Source organism: Pelophylax lessonae (assembly GCF_965119305.1).
Source record: "Pelophylax lessonae genome assembly, chromosome: 7".
Lineage (NCBI taxonomy): Eukaryota > Metazoa > Chordata > Amphibia > Anura > Ranidae > Pelophylax > Pelophylax lessonae.
Genome location: NC_138774.1, coordinates 135,312,664 through 135,324,573, shown reverse-complemented (window position 1 = coordinate 135,324,573; position 11,910 = coordinate 135,312,664).

The window sequence follows — 11,910 nt, the reverse complement described above, 5'->3', positions numbered from 1 at the left end:
ATATATACCTTCAGTTAAATGTGTAGTAAAATGGTAACACTTGGCCATACCCATATGGAAGAAAAGGTAGTATTTGCAATATATTTCTAAAAACATTCTTTGGAAACACATAAAATATTGTCAAAATTGTGACATTTCCTTGATATGTGTGAAATGCTAATAATCTTTCTTTGAAATATGTTTTACATCTATTTTTTTTCTATCTGACGACCAATTCCCCAATGTAATATTTTGTGGGTTTTTTCAGAGAATGTGGAGGTTCTATATAAACACTGTAGATTTGACTGCTATGATTTCGGAGTTAGCAGGAAAGGTGTATGGAATGTGATGGTGTTTACTAAAGGATCCCTTGTTGGAAGTGTGCATGTTTTTCCAATTCCGCCGGTTTTTGCCATTTTCTATGGGCGAGACAGCGGATTTGCAAGCGGTATTCAAAAAAAAATTGACCCAAAATCGCGCTGGCGAAATTTTTTGAGCCAATTTGGCGTTGCGCATGCGCACATTCGCGAGTTCGCAGCTCGCGGCTGGAGGAGCTGTTTAACCTTTCCACACTTTCGCAGATATCTCTCTTTCTAAGTCAGTTTTTGAGATTTTTTAAACGCAAGTCATCTCCAAATTGACTTCCACACCTTCCACAGTGATTTGGGATTTTTGGGGGTACAGGGGAAAATTTGGCTAAACTTTAGTCGAGCTTTTAGCTGGCGTGGTTTTAAGTCGCGCTCTGACCATATTGCATCTTAATGAATCTCACACTAGGCGCTATTTTCCGCCCGCCGTTCTTTGAATGCCAATTTCAGACTTAAATAATCGCCGCTTCGCAAAATCACGCCGAAACGCCAATTCGCCGTACTATGAATCAGGCCCATAGTAACTCATAGTGTCGGCTGCTATAGATCAGCGTGGTAGCCGGGAAGCTTCCGCGTTCCACGGCCCGAGCTCCACAAACCGGAAGTGACGTATGACGTATTAGACTCCACCCTACGCGTTTCGTCAGAGGACGTCTGCTGTTACAAGGGCCTCTTGATGGAATCGCTCCAATAAGGTAATGAAAAGAAGGGGCCAATAGTGTAATACGTTCGAATAATTTATTATCCCCAAAAGTTATAAGATGTACTTACAAGAAGAAAAGCTAAAAATCGCATAAGTACATCTTATAACTTTTGGGGATAATAAATTATTCGAACGTATTACACTATTGGCCCCTTCTTTTCATTCCATATATCTGGATATACGATCATTACCTTATTGGAGCGATTCCATCAAGAGGCCCTTCCTATACCTTGGAATAAATATTGAAGCTCGTTTACCACAAGTCGCATCAGTTTCCTTTATGCGCTGACATAATTTTATTGCGGTGAGTAGGGGACCTGGAGGGTCACTCACGAGAGCACCTTGTTTGTTTGGATGGATTTGCACCCGAACACCTTATTTATTATTTGCACCAAGGATTAAGGATCTGCACTTGAGCACTTTAATCAATTATCGTATTAAAAAAGAAGGACTTTTTATAGTTTTCTAACAGTATTGTCCATACAGAAAATACAGTATTGTTTACAGTGTTTTTATATTTGCACTTCACAATATATTTATTTATCACAATGCTTTTTTGCTAGCGCTGTTATAATTTAACTTTTACACACGTTTTTTCCAAAAAATTGTTTTGGATGCACAGCAGCTGCATACTATACCACACATATATTGATATTATTGCACTTTTAGGAGATTTCATTATTCACATTTAGGTGTTAAGCGCTGTTATAAGTTTGTTCTTCACAGTTGAGTGCACATACTCAGCATCATATCCAGAGGTTGTCCTTGGGAAAAAGACATATGAGTGCTGCCAGCATTGCTGCAGAGGTTGAAGGGGTGGGGGAGGGGGGGTCAGCCTGTCAGTGCTTAGACACTGCATCAAATTGGTCTGCATGGCTGTTGTCTCAGAAGGAAGCCTCTTCTAAAGATGATGCACAACAAAGCCCGAAAACAGTTTGCTGAAGACAAGCAGACTAAGGACATGGCTTACTGGAACCATGACCTGTGGTCTGATGAGACCAAGATAAACTTATTTGGTTCAGATGGTGTCAAGCATGTGTGGTGGCAGCCAGGTGAGGAGTACAAAGACAAGTGTGTCTTGCCTATAGTCAACCATGGAGTTGGGAGTGTCATGGTCTGGGGCTGCACTGGGGAGCTACAGTTCATTGAGGGAACCATGAATGCCAATGTGTACTGTGACATACTGAAACAGAGCATGATCCCCTCTGGGCCACAGAGCAGTATTCCAACATGATAATGACCCCAAACACACCTCTAAGATGACCACTGACTTGCTAAAGAAGGTGATGGACCGCAAAGCATGTCTCCAGACCCAAACCCTATTGAGCATCTGTGGAACATCTTCAAATGGAAGGTAGAGGAGCACAAGGTCTCAAACATCCACCAGCTCCGTGATGTCATCATGGAGAAGTAGAAGAGGACTTCAGTGGCAACCTGTGAAGCTTTGGTGAACTCCATGTCCAAGAGGGTTAAGGCAGTGCTGGAAAATAAGGGTGGCCACACAAAATATTGATACTTTGGGCCCAATTTGGACATTTTAACTTAGGGGTGTACTAACTTTTGCTGCCAGCAGTTTAGACAGTAATGGCTGTGTGTTAAGTTGTGTTGACAGCAAATTTACACTGTTATACAAGCCGTACACTCACTACTTTACATTGTAGCAAAGTGTAATTTCTTCAGTGTTGTCACATGAAAAGCTATATTAAAATATTTACAAAAATGTTAGGGGTGTAATCACTTTTGTGAGATATTGTATAGGGCACTAGACAATGACTCTAAAGCATCCTAATAGGTTGAGGTGAAAGTTTCCTGATCTTAGTTTAAGAGACCAGTCCTCCAACCAACCAGACCCATGGATAAGGAAAAGAACAAGCTAAACTTAACCAAAACTACTACTGGTCTCATTAGCACCGGGATGTGACTTCCCAGCCATAAGTTGGAAGTGAAGTCATTCAGCAATCACCAAGTATCTCAAAATAATACAATGCTCGGCAATCGGTTGAATTCTGTGGCATCCCTCTCAGACCATATACCATGCCTGCATGGGTAAGCATCACATGCTTTTTTTTAAGGTAATTGGAATCTAGTGAGCCCAGCTATTTCTAGTGGGTAATGCATCCACCCAGACCATATATCTAAAAATTGTTGTTCTTTATTCTGATACCTATAAGCCCGTCTCTCTGCCTCCATTATCTTCTCCACCTCCCTCCACCAATCTTCCAAAGTGGGACAAGTATTCTGCCTTCAGTACCTAGGAATTAGGCACTTAGGCAGCTAAGTTAATTCAACAAGTGCGGAGTCACGCTGTGTTTATATGATTTCAGAGATGAGGAGGTATCGTTTAAAAGGTAGGGAAGGGGTCTAAATTCAATGGGCCTGAGGGTGGTCTTCTGTATCCATGGTGAGATGTCCTGCCAGAACTTTGGAATTTTAGGGCAAGTCCACCAAAGGTGTATATAAGTTCCTTCTTGCAGGCATCCCCTCCACCTAGAGTCCATCCTAGGAAAGATTTTTGCTAAGCGGTGGGGTGTGCGATATCATTGAGAAAGGAACTTATAACAGGATTCCTGCGTCTTTGTATTTATGGATGAGACATGGGATAGCTTAAGTATTTTTTGCATCTGGAGTGGGGTGAATTTAATTCCCAATTCGGTCTCCCATTCTCGTACAAAGTAAGGGCAGTTTGTGATTGTGTCCTCAATAAGAGTTGGTATGTGTGAGATAGCAGATGGAAGGTGTCCGATTGATGGGCGCACATGTCTTCAAACTCCATAATGGAGTCCGAGGCACAAAGTTTGAGGCGTATTCTACTGAGGAAGTCCTGCAGTTGTCTGTGATGCCAGAAATCCAGGGGGAATTGTCCGTGTCTTTGTCTTAGTAGATCCAGGGTAATAATATGCCCTGTGGGGACAATTTTTGAACATCTAGTGTCTCTGTCTGTGCCCCAGTGTCGAAAAAACCCTACTTCTTTGCCTGGAGTAAACCATGTGAATCCCCCCAATGGGACCAAAGGAGATGTCGGAGGAGCTAGCTCCCCATTCCTTTTTATTCTATCCCATATTCTCAGGGGGGTAACGTGAGAGGGGAAACCCAGGTAGACAGACCCTTATTCCCTGCTAAATTATGACCCGCTATGGTTTTTTCCAGAGGAGTAATTATTATGCCAATTGAGAATTCATACCAGGGCCATTCCTTTGTGGTAAATGTTAATGTCTGGAAGTCCCAAACCCCCGCCGTCTTTGCATCTTCTTAATAGTGAGTAGGCTAGTCTGGGGCGTGTATTCTGCCACACAAATGCTGTGAATAATTTACGCAAGTGTCGTAAAAATGTATGGTGTAGGTCGATAGGTACCGTGTACAACAAGTAGTGGATTCTTGTTAAGACATTAATTTTCAACACATTAATATGTCCCAGGTAAGGCTATGGTCCTCCATTTTTTAAGGTCCCCTTCTATAGACCGCAGGAGTCTATCATAATTATCAGAATAGAGGAAGTGATAGTCAGGGGATATAGTGGCACCCAAGTATGGGAGTGTCCGGGTTTGCCATGTGAAAGAGAAGTTTTTCTTTATAAGGGACATCAGGTCTGGGTGGATTGCCACCAGCAAAATATCAGATTTGCTATAATTTACCCAAAAATCTGCAATTCAGATACCAATATTGCCAAGGTGGTATGAGGTTGGGTAATATTAAAGAGTATGTCCTCCGCATACGCCGATAATTTATGTTTAGTCGTACCCACACAGACACCTTGTATATCTTGCGTAGTAGTGATTCTAGAACCAGGTTGAATAGTAAGGGTGAAAGAGAGCAGCCCTGCCTAGTACCATTGCATATGGTGAACGGGGAGGAAAGGATCCTGTTCACTTTGACCCTGGCATCCGGATGATGGCACAATGCCAATATCCATCCCAGTATTTTCTGCATAAGGCCCAGCCTAGATAGGGTTTCCTCCAGGTATAACCAGTCCACACTATCAAAGGCTTTCTCAGCATTGGTTGATAAGAGCAATGCCGGAGATTGAGAGGGATCATAACGTAGCCAAAGCAGGATATGGATAGCTCTGACTGTGTTGTCCCAAGCCTCCCTTCCAGGAATAAACCCAGTATGGTCCAGGTGGATTATGTAGTCTTAAGGAATCTTGCAATCATAAGGCCAGAATTTTCGAGAAATTTTTTGTGTCGGAATTCAACAATCATGTGGGTCAGTAATTGTGGCATGACGTAGGGTCCTTCCCTAGTTTGGGTAAGACTACTATGTGCACCAGTGGAGCTTCTTTAGGGAAGGGATTTGAAGCACTGATAGCATTAAGGTACGTACAGAGAGGGTGCAGTAAAATATGAGATCATTTTTTATAGTAGGCATTGGAAAACCCATCCAGGCCTGGGGCTCTTCCCATTCAGCAATAATTTAAGCTATTTCCATAGTAGTGATCGGGCATTCTAGGTCTTGAATGATCTCGCTTGGTAGTGTTGGAAAATCAACCTCTAGTAGGTATTCGTGAATCAAGGTAAGTTTGCGTTGGGCCATTTGGGACCTGGTAGGGGAATTATTATTATATAAACATTGGTAATATTTTTGAAATTCTATTGCAATACGAGAGGTGTCTGTGAAGGAGCCATCGTGAACTACCAGCCCATGCACATGACAGAGACTTTGTTTCTTCTGAAGGGCTTGTGCCAGGAGACACCCACATTTTGCTCCAAACTCATAGAATCTGTGGGCTTAAAACCGGAGTACATTCCGTGCCCTGTATTCTAGACATTCCATTCGTTTAGTTCTCAAGTCTTTTAATTTGTTTTCATCTGTGGGCAGTAAGGAGGATTTATGTCTCTGTTCCAATCGTCTGATCTCCTCCAGTAAATCAGCCACCTCTTTGAGTTTTAGTTTTTTTGAGTCTAGTACCATGACTAATTAGTACTCCTTGAATCACCACCTTGTGGCCTTCCCAGAGTGATTGCACAGATACCTCGGAATATAGCTCAAAGTAGAATTTGATTGAGGATTCCAGATTCTTCAATACCTTGTCGCTGTCTAATAAGTTTTCATTGAGCATGTTTTTCCCTCCAGCTATTGCCCCTGAGGCACTTTAGGCATGGATGTCGAAGTGAAGGGGGTCTCCTGGAGCATTACGATATGTGGGTCAATGTGAAGGAGTTCCTGCCACACCTCACCACATTTGTTTGGAGAACATAGTGCCCTAATATTGCAGGAAAGTACTTTTAAATGAGACATCATTTGGATGTGGTAATCAGGCGGCATCTGTGTAGCAGGGTATAACATCCTGCAGATCCCCTTGAAGCCACAGTGATGGCCGAGCAATGCTTCCAAGGTAAATCCTAGGTGCATAGAGACCACTAATAAACAACACATATAAAAAAACCTTGAAAAAAAGAACATCTAAACAGTCTTGTGCCCATCAGGTGCACACAAAAAACAGCTAAGGGTTTGCTGGAGGACACCCTAGTCGGGGAAAGCGTCCAGGAACCCAGGTGAACCTGGGTTCACAAGTCCATTCCCACCAGGAGGAGGTCAGATCATGGGGGAAACGTAGTTAGAAAGAAGCATAGAGCATCCTTACGGGATCCCCGGGCTCACCCAAGATGAAGACTTAATAAACCTCAAGGGACAATCTACTGGAATAGTCCACCAGAAAGCATATAACCAATAAACAATTAGATTCTAGATCTTATAACTGGTAGGTAAGGTGGCACAGCTGGTGAGTAGGCAGAGTGGTAAAAGAGCAGAGAATATCCAGTCTGGGCGTCATTCCAAGTGGTAAGTTCTCAGCCCTGCCAGTAGCCCTGTGGCCCATCCACACTCAGAGCCTAACAAGGCTATTAGTGTGATATATCAGTTCTGTTATAGGGCACATCCTATAGCAATCGCGTATGAACAACATTGTAGGAGACAGGGTAACAAAAGGAGAGAACTAAGTTCTGTGGATAGAAGCGTCATGAATAATGGTGAGATAAGAGCGACAATCAACCATCCCTTGCTGCAGCATCTACTGAAGCTCGCCGGCTAGCCCATCGGCATCAACGAGACCTTTGGGGGTAGGTTCCCATTTCCCTGGACCTAAGGGAATAGGGACATCCGTCACAAATTTCCAATCCTCAAAAGTCCACTCATGGCAGGGAGAGTATCCAGGAACTCAGTATCTCTTATCAATCAAGCATTTATTTAAGACGCCGCTCCACGCTGCGCTCCTCAGACCCGGATGTGTATGGTCTCACGTTCCCATGAGACCATACACATCTGGGTCTGAGGTCTGAGGAGCGCAGCGTGGAGCGGCGTCTCCCATCCCCAGCAAACGATTTTATTGAAGGCTTTTATCTGCTTTTTGTCTAGTAAGTGCAATTTGTCTTAAATAAATGCTTGATTGATAAGAGATACTGCACCATGAGACTATTTTTTCATCCCTGCATATGGCTTGGCTTTCTGATTTTGGCACTGACTCTGGCTGTGATGACCTCTACTTATGGGAGCAAGATGCATTAGAGTTCCTTACTGGAGTACACAGCGCATTTGACCCCTATAATCAAGGGGTCCATTAAATCTGGTAAGCGGCTCATATAGTTATTCCACTGGGTGATCGTGTGAAAGTGAAGGCTTTGCTAAGGAAACCACCCTATCAAGTCTGTGTCTTCCATATTGGCTGTCAATTATCTAATTGCTTTGGACACCAGAGACTTTATTGCACGAATCATCCTATATGGTTTATATGGTTCACATGTTTGTATTTATTTTATATATTTCTGTCGAGCGCTACATCCCCATTTGTTCACTAAGTATATTTTTACCTCCACTCCCTGTGGGTAGTGCTCTAATATGTTCCTTTAAGTCCCAATCCCTGTCCAAATCACCCATCAGAGAATCCATGTGTGATTGTGAGGTTGAGGCATGTGAGCGAGTTAGGCTGTGGCACTGTACCTGACCCCTGTGATGCAGAGGAGAAGGCTGTGTGTCTGGTTTTGGATCCGAGCGGGGAGAGGATGCCGTGGACTGCGGGCCGTGACCCGGCGCCATCTTGGGACCTTCAATGTGCGTGTCAAGGCCACATAAAAAGTAGGAGTCCATTACTCCTGAGTGGGATGTGGCAGTGCGGTTCGGCTGAGGGATGGATCAGCGGCGACTGGGCATGTTGTAGCGGGTGTGTGGCGGCGGTGTCCCTTGTGTTTAGCGGTAGAAGCCCCGGTAGGTGCAGGAGCTCCCCAAGGATGGAGCCCCACGCCCCTGAGAAGTTATAATTTATTGTAATCCCATTTAAACGATTACTGACAGCTCAAAATCTCTGAAATTCCAGCAGCATTTAGGGAAGAGAAGTTAGAGGTTGGCGTGACAAATAGGAGCAGATCATCTACAAATAAGGCAAGCTTATTGTGGAGGAGACCCACCAAAATGCCCCTTATGGTTGGGATTTTGAGCAGGGCCACAGCCAGATGTTTCATTGTCAGAACATACAGAATGGGTGACAGGGGTCATCCCTGTTGCATTCCATTATAAATAGGAAATGCAGGAGATAAGAAGTTGTTAACTCTAAGCCTTGCCAACTAGGAGGCAAGGAATAGAGAGACTTTATCCTTAAGACCATGTGTGGGCCTATATCTACCTGCTGTAAGGATAAAGGTAGGAACTGCCAATTGACACGGAGGAACGCCTTCTCTGCATCAACCGTGAGGAGGTAAATAGGGATGTCATGAATGCAGACATAATCTGTCAGCAAGAGAGATTTAAGCGTGTTGTCCTTGGCCTCTCGTCCACTCACGAAGCCAAACTGGTCTAGCGTAAATGGGGCAGTAATTAAAGAAATCTATTGGTTAGTGCCTTAGTAACGATTTCAAATCAACGCTGATCAAGGATATAGGCCTATAATTTACGCAATTGAAGAGTTCCTTACCAGGTTTTGAGATAAGGAAAATTTACCCCTCAAGTCTTTGTATAGGGAACCCAGAGCACTCTGCTAAACAGTGGAATATTTTAGTCAAAAAAAAGGAATCAGGAGAGGGGGAAATTTTGAGCGTGAAATCATCTGGACCTGGGCTCTTTCCAGTTTGGGTAATAGCAATAGCTTTTGCAACTTCATCTTCAAAGAAGGGGGTCTCAAGGTCATCAACTGTATTTGCCATGGTAACCTCAGAGTGGGTTTCAACTGTCAAAGAGCGTTTGTGCTCAATTTCTAGATTACTGAGATTTTGTACCATAGAGGCTATAGAGCAGTGATGGAGAACCTTGGCACCCCAGATGTTTTTGGACTACATTTCTCATGATGCTCAACTACACTGTGGAGTGCATGAGCATCATGGGAAATGTAGTTCCAATACATCTGGGGTGCCAAGGTTCACCATCATTGCTATAGAGGCTGATTGCTCTTTTTTTCAGGTGTATACCTATCAGGATAAAGGTTCCTTTTAGGACAAATTTTAATGCTTCCCATTGAATGTGGACCGGAGTAGGATAAGAAACCTAGTTGGGTAGGAAATTGGAGATGGTCTCCAAAATGTGAGCGACATATTCTAGGTTCATTAGCCGTGCGTTGTTCTGTCTCCACGTCTACTCTTTCAGAGAAGCAGAAGGGACTGAGAATGTCATGTAGGCAGGGGAATTATCGAACCAGACTATGGTGTCTATATTGCATGCATGAGACCAGTCCAAATAACTATGGTGCATAAGAATGATGAATGTGAGATTAGGAGGATTTGGGGGGTAGAACACTCCAGGTGTCTATCAAATGCATGCCATTTAGTGCACATTTTATGACTTTCAATTTAGAGAAAGAAACAGTGGACCTCGAAGTTGAAGAATACAAGAATGTTTCTAAGTGAGTGTTGAAATTACCGCCCAGGATGAGTTTCCCTTCTATGAAGCTAGACAATAGATGCTAGACAATAAATGCAATAGATGCAAGAGCTGCACAGCAGTTTAGTTCTGATTGATAACTCATATCAGACCTGAAGGGCCTGGTATTGACTTGGGAGAGACCCCACGCTGTTTTTTTTCTTAATTTTTTCGCAATAGCTGGGTGCTGGCAATTTAAACCGCGAGTCAATTTAAATGTGATTTGACTCATTTTTTTTATTTTTTTTTTTAGAAATGTCATTTTTTTTCTGCTGCACATTCTATGCATGCTACAGATGTACAGACTAAGGGGACCCCCATGCACTATATTTAAAATAATCTTTCATTTTTATTGTTGCCCTTTAAGCATCATTAAAATTACTGCTCCTGAAAAAAAAACATTTAAAATTAATTTTTTTTCATTAATACATGTCCTCCAGGGCAGTACCCGGACCCCCATACCCCTTTTATGGCCAATTACTTGTATATAAGCCTTCAAAATGGGCACTTTTGATTTTTCCTGTTTGGCTCCTATTAGACTTTTTCCCCTCCACATGTAGTTATTTTAAAAAACATTTAATGTACACATGATTTACAAAGGTACAAGAATTCTTTGAGACTTAAGTTCACACACATACATAGACATACAGTAGGTCGAACTGACCAAGCCTGTGTCATTTTTAACCTTATCAACTATGTAACTATAAAATCACTTGTATTTAACCTGTATACATTCATAATTTATTTACACAAAAATAAAGTTTTCTTTTTAAAATATCAGGAGGCATGGTAAAAAATATGATTGAAAATTATTACTTAAATTTATTTTTTAAAAATATTTAACATTTTCATGAAAATATGTTAATCAAGTACACATAAACTATCCTTGTAGTAATTTCATAACAGGTTACTTGATCATATTTCATTTATAAAAAGTCCAGCATAAACGTGATAAATGGAGAAGTGAGTAACTAAAAAGCCCAAAGCAGATGCTTGGAGGTTTCTCGTCTCACATCAGTATAAAGCTGTCTAAGAATAATGGAGTTTCCTTGGAAAAAGTTTGAATCATCAAACTCCCTGATCTGCATTAGAGTCAACATAATGCTGAGACTGCAATCCTGCGGCTTGTTATTGTTTCTTTTTTTTTTTTTAATCTAGTACAAACACATTTCTTGAGCTGCAGAGCTGTGCATGTTCCAGCAAGTCTGACCTATATTTTCTTTGGTTGTTTGTTTTTAAAGGATATTTGAGTGAAAATAAAGTAATATTAGACTCACGAGATGTAAAAATCTTGAAATGTATGTGACTTTGTGGGTGTTGTGATGTTACAAAGGAAAGACATTGGGGTAAATATAAAGCAGAGCTCTAGCCAAAAATAAAGAAAAATTGAATAGCCTGTTAAAAGACAAGATATGAAAACCAGTGTTTTCAACAATCTTCAATTTCAATCAAGAGATGTTCATAGCAGTCTTTTTCTTCGACTAGATGTCTCCAGTCTGATGACCAGTATCATTCAACCCATTTCCTTTGCTTGTGAATGGACAGTGAAATGAGAAGCTTGATATTCCTCTCAGCATGCTTCTTGTCCATGCATCAACTGACAGGCTCCTCGTGCTGATACTCCCCCTCACACTCCAAATCTACTATACAAGAAAGAGGCTCTTTCCCGTTCCTAGATGCCACGCATCCAGGATATGGGAATGCCTTATGCCTCGTAAACACGCAACGATTATCGGCCGACCGATCGGCCGACTTTTGTCCAGTGTTGTTTTGTTGGTTGAAATGTGCTCTAGACTGCACACGAATTTTCTCGGCCAACAAAAACCAACTTCAGAAGTGATGTCATGTGCTGGTTTACTTTCCCTGTGTTTTTTCTTCTCTGAGCATGCCCAGTCTTGCTCATTAAATTTTTGTCTGCCGAAATCTGTACTGACTGACAGAAAATCGGCCGTTGTGTTGACGGCCAACAAAAATTTTTTAGCCTGCACACCAGATTTTATTCGGCCGAAAAGTTGGAGTCGG